This window comes from Nematolebias whitei, chromosome 6 (assembly GCF_014905685.2).
Source record: "Nematolebias whitei isolate Nwh7 chromosome 6, NemWhi1, whole genome shotgun sequence".
Taxonomy (NCBI): domain Eukaryota; kingdom Metazoa; phylum Chordata; class Actinopteri; order Cyprinodontiformes; family Rivulidae; genus Nematolebias; species Nematolebias whitei.
In genome coordinates this window covers 27,264,185-27,283,247 of record NC_056503.1, presented here as the reverse complement: position 1 = coordinate 27,283,247, position 19,063 = coordinate 27,264,185, and the positions used below count along the sequence as shown (strand labels likewise).

Here is a 19,063-nt window from a genome sequence, read left to right as displayed (position 1 = left end):
ATAGATAGATAGATAGATAGATAGATAGATAGATAGATAGATAGATACTTTGTTTAGTGATAATTTACCCAGTTTCACACAGTTTTATTATCTGGATGCTTGTGTAGAATTCCTGGATGGAAGTCTAGTTTTACTTATTATATATAGTATTTTTGACAGGCTTGAACTTGTATTTTTCTTGATGACAATATAGAAAGGTCGTACTGCAAAGTACATTAAGAACAACAAAAATCTGAATGTTGGCAACTTTAGTTGTGTATGAACCAAAAACGTGTCTTGTGATAACGGTTCATCTCTTACAACACAGACGATGTGTGTGTGTGTGTGTGTTGGGAGGGGGTGGTGTGTGTGTGTGTGTGTGTGTGTGTGTGTTGGGGGGGGGGTCATTAAGGCACCCAGGGAGCAAAGTAGAGATTGTGTGTCTTGCTCATGGGCACCATGGCATGTTGGAATGGCTGGGACTTGAGCTGCGGCTTTCTGGTCCCAGGTCGGCTGCCCTGCCTCTACCCCATCTCGGCCCCTATAAATAAGTGTATTTATTTGTTGATGCTTTGTGTTTGTTGCTTCTGAAGACTTGGGGTAAATGATCTTTAAGTCACAATCATGTGAATTTTAGTTATCTGTTCACCAGAGATAATGATTAGCAGCGATGCACCAGTTCTAGTTTTCTTGGTTGATTCATGTCACCAGGCGAGTGCATCTCTGTTGATAAAAAATATTTCTAATAAACATATGAGACACACAAGTATTTTTTTTGTTTGTAAAAACAAAAGTATGTCAGAAATTTAAGATCATGTTGTGTTCAGAGTTATCAAACAAACAACATTTTTGCAGAGGAAGAAAGATTTATTTATTGCAGTGTTTCTATTGCTTTTAATAAGACCAAATCACACTGAAGTTTGTAATCACAGCATGATGCCAGCTTACATTGAGGCATAAGGGTTCTGTTCTGTTAGTGTAACACACACACCATCCCATACACACACACACACCATTTAAAGTAGTCTGTTATATGATCACACACTGTCCCAGGTTTCATTCTCTCATCTGCTCACTCAAAGTGTTCACCCATCAGTTGTTTGACCCTTGATGCTTGGTTGTTCATTGCTAATTGGTATCCAGGGAACACAGAGTTAGTGCACTATCTGTACTATTAGAACAGCTCCATTACCCATTCTGCCTCATCATGACTGGAACAGAAATGACAAAGTGAAGTCTAAAACATAAAAAAAAACAAAAAAAAAAACTCAGCTGACCACATGCAAAGGACAGCGTGTCTCCACGTTGCCTCTTCTCGCTGTGTAGTTTGTAGAACCAGTTAGCCAAACACATGACTGCTCTGGGTCTCGTCGAAGCAGCAGCACTTGAAATAAATTATTAACTGCTTTGTAGATTATTCTTTCCCTTTGACTGTAACAATTTAGTTTATGCAGTATGCGATATCAATGTTCAGTATACCCATAACTCATAAACCCATAGGTTTCTGTTTAGTACTATTGCTAGACTAATTAAAAGTCCCATTTCTGTTGAACCTTGTAACCCTACAACTATAAGTAGTGATGACTTCATGAGATTCTTTATAAATAAAATTATTTCAATTAGAGAGAAAATTCAAACCATCCTTCCTTCTACTATCTCTAGTCCCCTGTCAAATGAGACAACTTTGGGGAGTGGTGGCGCAGAGGTTACAAGATGGGCTTTTGATCAGAAAGTCGCAGGTTCAACTCCCGGTACCGTCAACATCAAAATGTGGGAGGAAAAGGTGAACCACCCACACCTGCCTCCACCCTCATTCGCCCCACTCTGGGCCCCTGAGCAAGGCCATTAACCCCCACCATCTGCTCCCTAAACAGCTCTCTCTTGAAAATGAGTTCTCGTGGCTCAATGAGGTTACCTGGATAAATAAAGGGTAAAAAAAATAAATAAAAACTTGAAAAATTTCACTAGAGCCTGATTTGTGTTTGGACAGTTTTTGTCCTGTTGATCTCTCTGATATGTCATCCAAACCATCCACATGTCTGCTAGATCCCATCCTAACCATACTGTTTAAAGAGGTATTTCCCCTAATTAATGTCCACATTTTGGATCTACTTAATTTGTCTTTAATGGATGGTTATGTACCACAGCGCTTTAAGGTTGCTGTAATTAAACCTTTACTTAAGAAGTCTGACCTTGATTCAGAAATTCTGGCCAACTATTGACCTATATCTAACCTCAAAAAATTAATATTATTTCAAAAATTCTAGAGAAAATAGTTGCAGGTCAGATGCGTGAACATCTACAATCTCAAGAATTTCAGTCAGGGTTTAGAGCTCATCATAGCACAGAAACAGCATCAGTAAAAGTCACTAATGATATTTTCATGGCCTCAGACAATGGACTTGTGTCTATACTGGTCCTGTTAGACCTCAGTGCTGCATTTAATACAGTTGAATATTTTACTATAGAGGCTTGAATACGAGGTTGGAACTACAGAAACAGCTCTAAAATGGTTTAAATCATATTTATCTGATAGATTCCAGTTTGTAAATGTAAATAATAAATCTTCTTCATACACCAAAGTTAGTTATGGAGTTCCTCAGGGCTCAGTGCTTGGGCCAATACTCTTTACTTTATATATGCTTCCATAAGGCAAAGTTATTAAACAGCATGGGATAAATTTTCATTATTATGGTGATAACACACAATTATATTTGTCCATTAAACCTAATGAATCCAATCAATTACTTAGACTACAAGCATGTCTTAAAGACATAAAAACCTAGATGACCCTTAATTTTCTCCTTTTGAATACAGACAAGACTGAGGTTTTGGTTTTTGGACCTGAGCACCTTAGGAATGACATTTTCAGTCTTTCACCCTCCTTAGATGGCATTAATCTGGCCTCCAGTTCTAATGTTAAAAATCTTGGTGTTATTTTTGATCAGGACATGTCTTTTATCCCCTACATTAAAAACATGACTAGAACTGCCTTCTTCCACCTGTGTAATATCGCAGAAACATCTTATCTAAAAATGATGCAGAAAAACGAGTCCATGCATTTGTCACATCTATTGCAATGGTTTATTATCTGGGTGTCCAAATACTTCTTTAAAACGTCTTCAGTTGATCCAAAATGCTGCTGCCAGAGTCTTAACTGGAGTTAGTAGGAGAGAACATATCTCTCCAGTTTTAGCTTCTCTCCATTGGCTCCCTGTCAAGTCCAGAATAGAATTCAAAATCCTATTTCTAATCTACAAAGCTCTCAACAACCTAGCTCCATCTTATATTACAGATTTTATTGTTCCATATTTTCCTAACAGAGCACTTCGCTCTCAGGCTGCAGGTTTACTTGTAGTTCATAGAATTTACAAAAACAGAATGGGATGCAGGGCTTTCAGTTATCAGGCTCCTCTCTTGTGGAACCAACTTCCAATCTCTGTTTGTGAGGCTGACACATTATCCAGTTTTAAAACTGGGCTTAAGACTCTCCTTTTTGCTAAATTCTATAGTTAGGGTCGGCTTGGGTTTCCTGAGCTGTCCCTAAATGCTGCTATAGGCTTAGACTGCTGGAGGACAAACTGACCACACTTTTTCACTCTGCTACTGTCTTTACTTACTCTGCTCAACCTGTTTTGTATTTGTAATTATTTTTTCTATCCTTAACATGTTTTTTTCATCTTTCAGGTACACCTGGACCTACCATTCTATGTTCGTTTGTCTCTCCTTCCTGTCCTCTCAAACCAGCCGGTCAAAGCAGATGGCCGCTTGTCCTGAGCCTGGTTCTGCTGGAGGTTTCTTCCTTTTAAAAGGGAGTTTTTCCTTTCCACTGTTGCCTCTGTGCTTGCTCAGGATGGGAGACTGCAACAAAACCAAGATTCAACTTGTCTGCTGGCCTCCTTAGATAGAGAACTTTACTAACTGTCTTTTCTATGTATGTGAATGTTCCTATAAAGTGCCCTGAGACAACTTTGTTGTGATTTGGCACTATATGAATAAGCTGAATTGAATTGAAATTCTTTTTTTTTTTTTGCCTTGTTGCAATAATCATCTGTAAACAGCTGAGTCTGATCTGAAAACATAAATAACGAGTGAGAGAGGCCAATAAAGAGGTGGATCAGATGGTGAATTATTTCAAAATTTAGGTGTAATTTAGGGGCCACATTGAAAAAAAAAAAAGAATGAAACGTGAATGGACTGCAATATGGTGAGTGCATGTCTTGATTCCCTGGGTGCTGCTTTCCATTTCTTTCAGAGTTGTTGCATTTATTTACAATATGTGTTGCTAGGAATACCAGTCCCTCACGTATACATACTAAAAACATATCGACTGCAGTTCACCAGGCCATTCCAGTCCTTTGTAAAACTCTCCCTTGCTGGTCCGTCCATCCGTCTGTTCGTTCATCCATATATGTTTTTGCTTGTTCCAAATTCGGGTTGTGGGGCCAGCAGCTTGAGCAGAGAGGCCCAGGCATCCTTTTCCACAGCCACCAGCTCCTGCTCTTTTGAGAGAAGTCCAAGGGGTTCCTAGGCCAGCTGAGAGAAATAATCTCTCCAGCAGTTCTGGGTTTTCCTCAGGGTTTACTCCCTGTCATACAACCTCCCTAGGAAGCTGTCCAGGGGGCATCCTTACCAGATGCTCAAACTACCTCAACTGGCTCCTTTTATCTGTTGCTGCTGTTACACTTGAATTTCCCATCCGCGGGACAATAAAGGCTGTTTCTATTCTATTCTATTCTATTCTATTCTATTCTATTCTATTCTATTCTATTCTATTCCTGTGTCAGTGTGACCCTCCTTCCATTTGAAACAATAAGACATCAAAACAACAGATATCAACAAATATAATATATACAGCTCCTACACCGGTGTCTGAAGCATCAACCTCCAAGATTAACTGCTTTGTATGATCTGGATGACAGAAGATAGAGGTAGAGTAGAAGATCTGTTTAAGCTTACTGAAAGCAGCATCTGCTTCTGGGTTCCACTTAAACGTTCGAAGAATGGAGGTGAGTTGGGTGAGAGGAGCAACAATTTTACTGTAGTCTCTGATGAACCTTCTGTAGAAATTAGCAAATCCAAGAAACCACTGCAGCTGTTTCCTGGTCTCAAGGCCAGGTCGCTCCACTACTGACAGAGTTTTCTGGGTTCGTGCGGTACTGTCCACCATCAAAGATGACGTCCAGGAAAGATACAGAGGAGACATGAAACTCGCATTTTTCTGCTTTAACAACCAATTGGTTTTAAACAGTCTTTGGAGAACTGACCTTATATGGTCAGCATGTTGCTGTTTGTCTTTGGAGTAAATCAGTACTGTATATCATAAAGTGCTATATGTTGTCATCATTGTATGTTCCCATACAAAGACAAAATTGGCTCTTTGCATTTAACCAATCGCACCTGAGATGCACCCAGGTGGAGCAGTGGGCAGTTATGTAAGTGCCCGTGGAGCAATTCGGGATTAGGTGTCCTGATCAGAGACACCAAAGGATGTGCAGTGGCCGGGGAGCGAACCCAGGACCTTCGGATCCCGATTCGGCTGCCCTACCCCTACACCATCTCGGCCCCATATCCAGGTACATAAAGATGAATATGTTCAAAAAATCTCTTAGAATGTCATTGGCCAAAGCCTGAAACACAGCCAGTGTGTTGGTGAGTCCGAAAGGCATTACTAAGTATTCATAATGTCCAAGAGGTGGTCTAAAAGCAGTCTTCCACTCATCCCCCTCACTAATCCTAACCAGATCATTGGTGTTATGGAGGTATATCTTTGAAAAAATGGTGGTTGAGTTAAGCTGCTCATGGATGGACTAAATTAATGGCAAAATATATTTATTTTTATAGTGATCTGGTTAAGACCCCTATAATCAATGTAGGGCCACAGGGTCTTCGCTTTCTTAGGGACAAAGAAAATACCCACTCCTACTGGGGAAGTAGAGGGGCAAATAATACCAGAATCCAAGGATTTCTCAATGTACTTTCTCATGGATTCTCTCTCGGGACTGGTCAAGTTGTAGAGGCAACTCGTAGGTAGGGGAGCCCCTGGAAGAGTCTATTGCACAATCATACGGCTGGTGAGGGGGCAATGACAAGGCTCTTCACTTGCAGAACCATGGCAACAAGGCAGTTTTCTACAACCAACAGCAGCTGATTAACATCTCAAAAGCTCAAATAATATCTCAACTACAGCCACAAATCTCAAATGAGTTGAAAGGATGTTCTGTGGACGCATTCTCATCTACCTGCCGGCTGTGCTCGAGTGCCTGACCACTAAGATCCTGGAATTAGCAGGAAACACAGCTCATGACAGCGGAAGAACAGGATCATACCTCGGCACCTACAGTTGGCTGTCCGCAGTGATAAGGAGCTCGGCAGACTGCTAGGAGGAGTGGCCATTGCTCTGGGAGGAGTTCTGCCCTGCATTCGGGTGGTCCTACAGCCCGAGGGAACCGAGAGGCCAGCCGAGTCTGGGTGGACGGATTGGATGGCATCTGCAGCCAGTTTCTTAGGATCCACTGTGGGATGGACCTTTACAAGAGATCCTTCCTGCCTACAGCCATCGGTATCTATAACATCTCTTAATGAAACGAGGATAACGAGTTACAACAACAAATAATTTTCCTTTGGGATTAATAAAGTATTTCTGAATTCTGAATTCTGAATATGCCCAATGGAGAGTGTCACCTTTAAGCTGACTGATTATATAGGTGATCTTAGCAACATCAGAGGAGTATGATTGTGGCACTCATTTGAATGCTAATTGGCACTGTAAAACAAACACACGACAATGTTCAGGATCGCCACAAAAGAGTTCTGATGAATTAAATTTTTTGTCACAGGTAACAGGTTGAACAGGAATGGACATTGGTCTCTGGTTCACTGTTTCTGAATGGAGAGCTGGAGTAGAAGGAAGGATTGGAGATAATATTTTATTAATGGTCAAAATCATACCTCTGAGTTCCTCCATATTAGACTGGTTAGTCTTCTGTTGTGACAGAATCTGTTGGTGGGCATTTTCAAGTTCTTAAATGTGTTTAATAAGGGACATGAAAAGGTGTTGAGATTGTTCACCTTCAGTCACTTTCTGGGTGGGGCAAGGAAAAAGTTCATCTCTGTGTGCGGCTGTGGCTGAGTTGTTAGAGCAGTTGTCCTTCAATGCAAGAGTTGGGGGTTGGAATCCACCAGCTGTCACATGTTGAAGTGTCCCTTCGGTGTATGAATGTGATCTAAAGCTCTGATTAGTCTCTTTAGAATGATTTGTTCATTAGCTTTGTAGAGATCTAATAGAGAGCTGTATGAATGGGTAAATGAGGGCACAGATTGTAGTATAAAGCACTTGGAATGTCTTGATAAGATAGAAAGGCGCTATGTAAGTACAGTCCGTTTACCATTTACCCTTTAGTTCTGCAGGAATGGTATAATCATATTGTCTTCTGGTCATTACTGGTCAGTGAATGGTAGTTGTAGAATGACTGGTTCCAATAATCCTGTGTGAACAATGAGTCTAGAGCAGAAAGTAACCTCTGGTGGGTGAGTGGTTGGAAGGCGAGGAAGACAACTGAGGAGGCCACAAGGAGGTTTCCAGAGTTTCACAAAGGAATCCAGCAGCATGTAAGTCTCAGGAAGTTCACTGGAAACAGCAAAAGACACAGGCAAGTAATCATAGGTCACTAGGATATTAAATGGTTAAAAGCACAAACCATCGGCAAGGTAATGCTCCAGCATTGAAGAGAAGTCATCAGATGCCTTTTATATGCTGTGCATCTCATCAAGGAGATTGTTCTCAGGTGTGGTAGTTTGGCGCCATCTAGTGAACTCAGAAAAGAAGTGAAACTGGAATTCCCACAGAATCATTATATTGTCTGACACTGATTGTTTAAGTTTGTACAGTTTTCTCAACCCAACAACATAACGTTGCTACCTGAATGCTGAGCATGAACCCACTGAAATAGACCATTTTGTGTTGAAGGTGCTGAGTTTGCTGAATGTCAGTTTGCCATGAGCTGTGTAAACTTTTGGATCTGACTGATACATTCACAGCAACAGCACCAATGATAAATATGCAATCCAAATGTGAAGAAGTTTAAGATTAACTAATTTAACACTCTTTCACACCAGTGTATAATTTTTGAGAGAAAAAAAGCTAGTTATCATATTTTTTAATAACTAGAAATTATTTTGATCTCCTAAGTAAACAAAGTACTTAATATTCTAAAAAAAAAAAAAGAGTCATGGTGTCAACTGATTTCAGCTGAGAATGTAACATGAAGGAACATCCTTCTCTGAGTAACTCAGTACTGTTGCAGATCATCTCCATGTGTCACGACAGCATACTGAATGATGAAACTGAATGTAACACAAGAACCACTCATGTTTGCATCATAATCTTGTTATCTCAAAAAGTCAAACTTTCTCTAAATCTTCTTCTTCTTTCGGCTTTTCCCTCTTCAGGGGTTGCCTCCTAGAGTCATCCTCCATCTCACTCTGTCCCCTGCATCCTCTGCCTTCACTCCAACTACCTCCATGTCCTCTCTAATTACATCCATATACAGTATCTCCTCTTTGGCCTTCCTCTTTGTCTCTCCTGGCTGATGCATTTCTAACATCCTTCTACCAATATACCCACTGTCCCTCCTCTGGACATGTCCAAACCATCTCAGTCTGGCCGCTCTTACTTTATCTCCCATTTGTTCAACCTGTGCTGTACCTCTGAATATTATTATTTTTTCATTCAACATTTATTTATACATGTTAGTCTCATTGAGCCTAGTGGACCCATTAACAAGAGAGACCTGTTTGCCTCATTCATTTATATAATTCCTATACTTATCCATTCTTGTCACTCCTAAGGAGAACCTCAGCATCTTAATTTCTGCCACTTCCAGTTCTTTCTCCTGTCGTTTTGTCAATGCCAGTCTCCAGACCATACAACATGGTCTCACCACTGTCTTGTAAATTTTCTCCAGATAATGAGATAAAACTGTTTGCTATCTTGAGAAAAAGGAATAATCTACCCATAATCTGGAGAAGATCATCTAAATTGAACAATTTCAGGTTGTGATTGGACATCGTTAAAGATCAATTAGTGCATTAGGTCTACTTAGACATTTTTGTGTACACATTTGGTCTAATTATTAGATATTTTCATCAAAAAATACTGTTAAAAAGAAAACACATTTATTTTAAATTCAAATGAGGATAAACATTTCAAGCAAAACTGCTTCTTAAATTACTTTGTTAAAATTTTAATTTTATTTTATTTTACAGGGCTAAACTTTATAATTTTGAACTAATGCCTGTTTTATGATTTTGCTTGGAAATGAACTTTGCCCACATTTTGAAATGAAATATTGTGGTAATATATTTATAATATATATAATCTGATCACCTCAAGTTCTCCTGCATTTAATCCATCTGGTGGAAGGCTATGAGTATGAATACTGCTGCAAATTCTGCTAGATGGAGTTTTTGTGTTCGTACATTTAAATTAATTCATGGATCTCGGTGGAGGGGTGGGCATCTATTCTGGCATTTAAAGTTACTCACCTGTGACCATAGTTTCTACCTTTTTATACTTTCAAAAATAAAACTATAATGAGAGAAATAGAAGCATCATGACTAGCTGCTAATGCTAAATATTCATTTGATTATTTGACAGTTGAGTATTGAACAAATGAATATCCATCCATCCATCCATCCATCCATCCATCCATCCATCCATCCATCCATCCATCCATCCATCCATCCATCCATCCATCCATCCATCCATTATCTTACACATGTTCCAGAGTTAGGTTGCAGGGGCAGCAGCTTAAGCAGGGAGGCCCAGATGTCTCATCCCTCAGCTACCTCAGCCAGCTCTTATGGGAGGACTCAAATGCCTTACAAGGTCAGCTGAGAGAACAGGCTCTCCAGCATGTCCCCAGTCTTCCCTGGTGTCTTCTCTCAGTTGGATATGCCCGAAAAACCTCCCTAGGAAAGCCTAGTTTCCAGTTCCTAGTTTCCCTGCGACCTAACTCCGGAACATGTGTAAGATAATGAATGGATGGATGGAACTGAGGTGGTTTCCTCCACCTCAATTGGTTCCTCTCGATGTGGAGGAGCAGCAGCTCTACTCAGAGTTAATTCCTGAAGACTGAACTTTTCACCTTATCTCTAAGTTAAAGGCCTGTATTAGACATGAATGGGAGAGCATTCCTATTTCTAAACTTGAGAAACTGGTCTCCTCTGTCCCCAGATGTCTGTTAAGTGTTGTAAGAAGAAGGAGGGATGCCAAACAGTGGTAAAAATGGACTTGTCCCAACTTTTTTGGGATTTGTTGACGCCATGAAATTTGGAAACAACTGATTTTTCCCTTAAAATGATACATTCTCTCAGTTTAAACTTTTGATCCGTGATTTGTGTTCTATTCTGAATAAAATATTAGATGTTGGCACCTCCACATCATTGCATTCAGTTTTTATTCACAATTTGTTTAGTGTCCCAACTTTTTTGGAATCCGGTTTGTACACTTAATGCCCCTCTACATGCTACGTGGCTTTTGTGAGGTGAATTGACCCTGGATCCTCTGTGCATATGTAGCTTTGGCCACATATGTGTCTTTGGTCACTTTGGGTAGTGACAGAAAGAACATGATTGCAGAAACAAGCAAATCAAAGTCAAAATGAGTTTTCTATGCAGGGTGGCTGAACTCTGACTGTTCAATTGTCTTGGGCCTTCTTTGTCGCACCTTCCTCTTTATGATGCGCCAAATGTTCTCTATAGGTGAAAGATCTGGACTGCAGGCTGGCCATTTCAATACCCGGATCCTTCTCCTACGTAGCCATGATGTTGTGATTGCTGCAGAATGTGGTCTGGCATTATCGTGTTGAAAAATGCAGGGTCTTCCCTGAAAGAGATGACGTCTAGATGGGAGCATATGTTGTTCTAGAACCTGAACATAGTTCTCTGAATTAATGGTGCCTTTCTAGACATGCAAGCTGCCCATGCCACAAGCGCTCATGCAACCCCATACCATCAGTGATGCAGGCTTCTGAACAGAGCGTTGATAACAACTTGGGCTATCCTTGTGCTCTCTGGTCCGGATGACATGGCGTCCCAGTGTTCCATAAAGAACTTCAAATTGTGACTCATCTGACCACAGAACAGTCTTCCATTTTGCCACACTCCATTTTAAATGACCCATGGCCCAGTGCAAACGTCTGAGCTTGTGGAGCTTGCTTATAAATGGCTTCCTCTTTGCACTGTAGAGTTTCAGCTGGCAACAGCGGATGGCACGGTGGATTGTATTCACTGACAATGCTTTCTGGAAGTCTTCCTGAGCCCATTCTGTTATTTCCTTGACAGAGGCATTCCTGTTTGAGGTGCAGTGATGTTTAAGGGCCCGGAGCTCACGAGCATCCAGTGGAGTTTTACGGCCTTGACCCTTACACACAGCGATTGTTCCAGATTCTCTGAATCTTTTGATGATGTTATGCATGGTTGATGATGATAACTTAAAATTCTTTGCTATTTTACGCTGGGTAACACCATTCTGGTATTGATGCACTATTTTCTGCACAACAATGGTGGAATTGGTGATCCTCTTACCATCTTGGCTTCTGAGAGACACTGACTCTCTGAGAAGCTCTTTTTATACCCAATCGTGTTGTCAATTGACCTAATTAGTGTTCATTGGTCTTCCATCTGTTCGTTATATGCACAATTTCCTTTTTCCAGCCACTTATTGCTACTTGTCCCAACTTTTTTGGGATTTGTTGACACAGTGAAATTTTGAATCAACATATTTTTCCTTTAAAATGTTACATTTACTCAGATTAAACATTTATTCTGTCATCTATGTTATATTACGCATAAAATATTGACATTTGCCATCCCCACATCATTACATTCAGTTTTTATTCACAATTTGTTTAGTGTCCCAACTTTTTTGGAATCCGGTTTGTATAAAAGATTATGAAGGCAGAAGTGAACAATGCCCTAGAGAGAGAGAGAGAGAGAAGCCCTCACCACAATAGTAACTAAATGCTTCGAAAAACTGGCCACATCAAAACAACCATCAACATCAGGAAGGACCCTCACCAGTATGCATACCATGAGAATCGATCAACAGAAGATGCCATCCCCTCTGTGGTCCACACTGCTCTCACCCATCTGGAGCAGGACTCCTATATCCATATGCTCTTTGTGGACTTCACTTCTGCTTTCAATACCATGATCCCCCAAACCCTAATGGACAAATTACTCATACTAGGGCTATGACATCCATCCATCCATTCATCCATCCATCCATCCGTCCGTCCGTCCGTCCGTCCGTCCGTCCGTCCGTCCGTCCGTCCATCCGTCCGTCCGTCCATCCATCCATCCATCCATCCATCCATCCATTTTCTTCTGCTTATCCGGGGTTGGGTCACGGGGGTAGCAGCCTGAGTAGGGAGGTCCAGACTTCCCTCTCCCCATCCACTTGGGCCAGCTCTTCCGGGGGAATCCCGAGGCGTTCCCAGGCCAGCCGAGAAACATAGTCCCTCTAGCGTGTCCTGGGTCTTCCTCTGGGCCTCCTCCCGGTGGGACGTGTCCAGAACACCTCACAATGGAGGCGTCCAGGAGGCATCCTAAACAGATGCCCGAGCCACCTCAACTGGCTCCTCTTGACATGGAGAAGCAGCGGCTCTACTCAGAGTCCCTCCCGGATGATCGACCTTCTCACCCTATCTCTAAGGGAGAGCCCAGACAGCCTGCGGAGAAAACTCATTTCGGCCGCTTGTATCCGAGATCTCATTCTTTCGGTCACAACCCAAAGCTCATGACCATAGATGAGGGTAGGAATGTAGATCGATCGGTAAATTGAGAGCTTCACCTTTTGACTCAGCTCTCTCTTCACCACGACAGACCTGTACAGAGCCTGCTTCACTGCAGACGCTGCACCTATCCGCCTATCGATCTCACGTTCCATTTTTCCCTCATTCATGAACAAGACCCCAAGATACTTGAACTCCTCTACTTGGGGCAGGACCTCCTCCCTGACCTGGAGAGGGCACTCTACCCTTTTCCGGCTCAAGACCATGGCCTCGGATTTTGAGGAACTGATCTTCATCCCGGCCGCGTCACACTCGGCTGCGAACCACTCCAGCTAAAGTTGTAGATCACGATCTGATGAAGCCAACAGGACCACATCATCTGCAAAAAGCAGAGATGCAATCCTAAGGCCACCAAAACGGATCCCCTCAACACCTTGGCTGCACCTAGAAATTCTGTCCATAAAAGTTATGAACAGAATCTGTGACGAAGGGCAACCTTGGCGGAGTCCAACTCTCACCGGGAACAAGCCCGACTTACTGCCAGCAATGCGGACCAGGCTCTGACACTGGTCACACAGGGACCTAATAGCCCATATCTATGGGCCCAGTACCCCATACTCCCAGAGTACCCCCCACAGGGTTCCCCGAGGGACGCTGTCGAACGCCTTGTCCAAGTCCACAAAGCACATGTAGACTGGTTGAGCAAACTCCCACGCACCCTCCAGGACCCTGCTGAGAGTGTAGAGCTGGTCCAGTGTTCCACGGCCAGGACAAAAACCGCACTGCTCCTCCTCAATTCGAGGTTCGACTATCCGATGGACCCTCCTCACCAGAACCCCCGAATAGCCTTACCAGGAAGGCTTAAGAGCGTGATTCCCCTGTAGTTGGAACACACTCTACGGTCCCCCTTTTTGAATAGGGGGACCACCACCCCGGTCTGCCAATCCAGGGGAACTTCCCCCGATGTCCACGCAATATTGCAGAGTTGTGTAAGCCAACACAACCCTACAACATCCAGAGCCTTATGGAACTCTGGGTGAATCTCATCCACCCCTGGGGCCCTGCCACCAAGGAGCTTTTTAACCACCTTGGTGACCTCAGCACCAGAGATTGGAGGGCTCGACCCAGAGTCCCCAGGCTCTGCTTCCTCAGTGGAAGACATTCCGGTGGCATTGAGGAGGTCTTCAAAGTATTCTGCCCACCGACCCACGACATCCCGAGTTGAGGTCAGCAGCACACCACCCCCACTATAAACAGTGTTGGTGGCATACCGCTTTCTCCCCCTGAGACGCCAGATGGTGGACCAGAATCGCCTCGAAGCAGTGGGGGTCATTTTCAATTGCCTCTCCGAACTCCTCCCATGCCCGAGTTTTTGCCTCAGCGACCACCCGATCCGCATGTCACCTGGACTGCCCATCTGCTGCTTCCAGGGTCCCACAGGCCAAAAAGGCCCGATAGGACTCCTTCTTCAGCATGACAGCATCCCTCACCGACGGTGTCCACCATCAGGTTCGAGGGTTGCCGCCATGACAGGCACCGACAACCTTGCAGCCGCAGTTCCGGTAAGCCACCTCAACAATAAAGGCACGGAACATGGTCCACTCAGACTCAATGTCCCCCACCTCCCCCAGAACATGTTTGAAGTTCTCCCAGAGGTGGGAGTTAAAACTCCATCTCACAGGAGACTCTGCCAGACGTTCCCAGCAAACCCTCACAATACGTTTGGGTCTGCCAGGTCTGACTGGCATCCTCCCCCACCATTGGAGCCAACTCACCACCAGGTAGTGATCAGTGGACAGATCCGCCCCTCTCTTCACCCGAGTGTCCAAGACATGTGGCCGCAGATCAGATGAGACGATGACAAGGTCTATCATCGAACTGCGGCCTAGGGTGTCCTGGTGCCAAGAGCACATATGGATACCCTTATGCTTGTGTAGTGAACTTAATCTGGTGTCACGACTAAGCCTAAGGTCAAAATCCTTGACCTTAAGAACCTTGTGGGACAGAAACTGTCATTTTATTGATTTGAATCCAGAAATACAGGTTCACCCATCCTGAGACTTTCTTTCTTGAAGATTCAAGTGAAAAGAACACTCTCTTTTTTATTATCATTACTATTTTACAAATGTTGATAATCAAAGTGTCTTAGTTCAAACCATTTTAGATGTTGCAGTGAACTAATCAATTTTATTAACTGTGTAATGATTTTTATTCTCATGCAAAGTTAGAACTCATGTTAAAGCTTTTACAGAGTAATTATGCATTTTCTGATTTTCTGGCTTTGAATGAGCAAGTGTAAGTTGGTCCAAGGTTGGAGTCAAACGCAAAACAAGTTGTTGGAACGAACTGTCATGTTTTTAGAATCCTCTCAGACGTAAATATAGAGGTTTTGGCACCTGTTTCTGAAACGCGCCAAAACAAAACTCTCTCTGTCTGTGAGAACATTTCTGATCTTTCCATAACAATTCTTGCTGCATTCTAACCTTTTACGTCACAAAACACACCCCGTCTGGTCGGTTCTGGCCAATGGGAGACTCCCGTATGAACCGGGAAAAAGAGCTCTTTAAAATGTCGGTACTTCCTGGTCTACTCAGATCTGTAAACTACTCAGTTCTGCTGGAGGGCTGTGAGGGTTCCACTCGGTTCGGTGGAGTGCAGTTCTGTCCAGTTCTATGCGGAGAAGCCCAGTTCTGGGAGACGGGAAGATCCTGACATGACAACAGAGCTCTTCCGAGGTTCATGGGATTATAACATTTTCCACTGAGGTGAGCTTGTGTCGGACAGTCTCGCCGCTACTCCGGAGGAGTAACAGCATCCTACGGAGACGCTGAAGGGTGCGTTAAACGGAATCTCGCCTGAGACATCTCCAGGTAAAAGAGTCGATTTCACCACCGAAGTGTACCGTAAGAAAAGCTGAAGAAAGCCCAGAGAGTGCCGTTCTGTTAACACACTCCCTCAAACCCCATCTTTTACTCTTCTTTAACTTCTTTCCCATCTTGAAACTTTTCTCTCAAGTAGAAATAATTCCAGATATTTAGAAATGTCTGTGTAAAGTGCTCATCCACATCCGTGTGGGTAAAAGATCATAATTGTACAGTTTTCATAAATGTCTGTGGTGAAGCAACGGAAAAATCATGGCCGTATGATTTTTCCTGATTGATTGCTTATGTTGTTATTTTCATAATTTGCCAAATTAATGTAAATGTTTGATGTTAAACTTTGATTCTGTAAATAAATGACCGCATTCATTTTGATGGGTCAAATATAAATGACGTCTCACGTTTGCATTTCATTAAATTCAATGCACGTTTTATTCAGTTCAGAAAAATGAGGAATCCGCGTTAATTGATGAATATATCTGAGCATCTGTTCATCTACACTTGGACAAGGTGTTCGTTATTGACAATCCATGATGAGCACAGAAGTCCAACAACAGAACACCACTCGTGTTCAGATCAGGGGGCCTTTCCTCCCAACCACACTCCTCCAGGTCTCCCTGTCATTGCCCACATGAGCATTGAAGTCCCCCAGCAGAACAAGGGAGTCCTCAGGAGTTGCACTTTCTATTACCCCCTCCAAGGACTGCAAAAAGGGTGGATAATCTGAACTGCCGTTTGGTGCATAAGCACAAACAACAGTCAGAACCCGTCCCCCCACACGTAGGCGGAGGGAGGCCACCCTCTCATTCACCGGGGTGAACCCCAACACACAGGCACCAAGTCGGGGGGCAATAAGTATGCCCACTCCTGCTCGGCGCCTCTCACCAGGGGCAACTCCAGAGTGGAAAAGTGTCCAGCCCCTCTCAAGTAAACTGGTTCCAGAGCCTGAGCCATGCGTAGAGGTGAGTCCAACTATTTCTAGCCGGAACCTCTCAGCCTCACACACCAGCTCAGGCTCCTTCCCCACCAGTGAGGTGACATTCCACATCCCAATAGCCAGCTTCTGTAGCTGAGGATCAGCTCGCCAGGTTCCCCGCCCTCGGCCACCACCCATCGCACATTGCACCCGACCCCTTTGGCCCCTCCCACAGGTGGTGAGCCCATGGGAAGGGGGACTCACATCTCCTCTAAGGGCTGTGCCCGGCCGAGCTCAATGGGTAAAAGCCCGGCCACCAGGCGCTGGCCTGCGTGCCCCACCTCCAGGCCTGGCTCCTGAGTGGGGCCCCGGTGACCCACGTCCGGGCAAGGGAACATTAAGTCCATTTGTGTTTCTCATTATCGGGGTCTTTGGGCTGCACTTTGTCTGGTCCCTCACTTAGGACCTGTCTGCCTTGGGTGACCCTAGTAGGGGCATAAAGCCCCTGACAGCATAGCTCCTAGGATCATTGGGACACTCAAACCCCTCCACCACGGTAAGGTGGCAGCCCAGGGAGGGGAACTTTTAAACCATGCAACTATAAAAAAAAAATCTCATTATTCATCATTATATGAATACCATGAATATCTCAAGACTTTCATACCTACACCATTGTCAGACTTTAATTATTTTATTCTCATTTAGATACACAAATTATTTGAAATTACAGAAAAGTCTACACACAATTAAAAACACTAAATTCAGACTGTAAAAATATCAAAACAAACAAACATAAAAAGTAATAAAATGAAATACATTTTGCCCATATCTCAAAGCCCAGTACAGTTTATTCATACTGTAGATAATGAAGCTCTCCAGAGTGCAGTTGTACCTGAGAGATGGGGGGTTTTCATCAAGCATTATAGTTGTGCAGTATTTATGAAGCAGGCTGCTGTAGCCTACAAAGCCAAAGGCAAGACAAGCACTCTTCTGATCTGGAAGGAGGAAAACAGCAATGGTTCAGCATCATAGCTTGACTTTGGTATGTTTCTCTTTGGTGAATGCACTTTACAGTGTTCTTCAGGTCCTTGTGTAGCTGTGATAGAAAGTCTCTTCTCTCATCATGATAGTGTATTATTGTTCAAAGATTTTGACAAGAATTTTAATTTGTTAGGTCATTTTTGAACAGTTTTATTTATGTTTTTGGTTGTGTTTAAACCAGGATTCAAGTCACATGGGGATTTTGGGGAGAAGTGGATCTCGGATCACATGCATTTTAGAAACACTTGGTGCGCACAAGATAACAAGTGATAAAAATAGAAGGCAGAAAAAGCCACACTTGACAGGGCTTTCTTTTTTTTATAATTTGCTTTGTTATCTTCTGTTCCTGTCTGTAACGTTGTAGCAACTTTTTTTAATACAAATGTGCCATCCAAACTTAATAAAATAGCAACATTATCATAAGCAAACTCTGTAATAAGTTTAAACTGTCTTGTGACGCTTCAAAATCACATACAAGGGGTCACTCAAGAGTAAAAGAGAGTTCTTATTTGTTGTAGATAATTGTTTGAACAGCCTCATTTTGACATAATAGAGTTTATTTCTGACTGAATGGATGAGCTAACTGATGGTCAGAGTGGGGTCAAAAACAAAGTGGACTTCTGCCATCTTAAAACAGTCATTAGTTTCAAAGTTTCTCAGTAGTTTATTGGAACACAATCACTATCATACTTTTGTATTTCTGTTTGGATTTTATTTTTTTATCTTAGTATTTGTGGTATTTTTACACTCACTAGATACTATGCTGCTGTCTTCCAGAGATATCTGAAGCTGAAATTAACATTAAGAAAGACTGGAACGTTTAACAGAGTGAGGATACAAACATAAACCAATTCTGAGAAGGGTTGTTCTAATTATTAATGAACATAACCTACCCATTCCCATTCATATAGACATATAGAGAAGTTAAATTCCTCTCTAAGCAGCACTCAGTAACTAAATTTGGATTACTTGTGTATTTACTATAAACTATAGGTGAACTAATTGAAATATGAACAAATAATCTCAAGGGGACCTAAGGCAGGGGGCAATGGGAAAGAGAAGGAGTGCTAAGAAAGTGTTGAAAGATTTGGTGGAGAGAGCGAGGAAAAAAGTGGGACTAAAAGGAGGCTTCAAGTCAAGAACAGGCAATCTGTTAATGGTAAAAGGACAAGTTTCTGATTCCTGCTGTTCCAAACATGCCACTGCTTTAAGTTCTGCATGAAAACACATATTCTATGTCGGAGCATATTTGCTGATTGCTTCGAGTTTGCTTCACAGATATTCCATAAGTGAGTATTTCTGGGTATTTGTCAACATTAAGTAAAACCTAATGTTATCTACTGCCACAAAGAGAAGAGAAAGTTTGTGGAAGAGAGAGAAGAGGAAAATGTGCATGATAGTGGCCAGCACAGCCTTCAGCTAAAGGCAACAGTAAATAATTTTCTTCTGCA

General features: G+C 42.7%; 1 protein-coding gene across 1 annotated transcript in view; it reads left to right on the top strand.

Moving 5' to 3' along the window:
• pde3a (phosphodiesterase 3A, cGMP-inhibited) overlaps positions 1-19,063 on the top strand; it is a 103,286-nt gene that overhangs the window by 1,680 nt on the left and 82,543 nt on the right. The gene's annotated exons all lie outside the window — the stretch shown is intronic.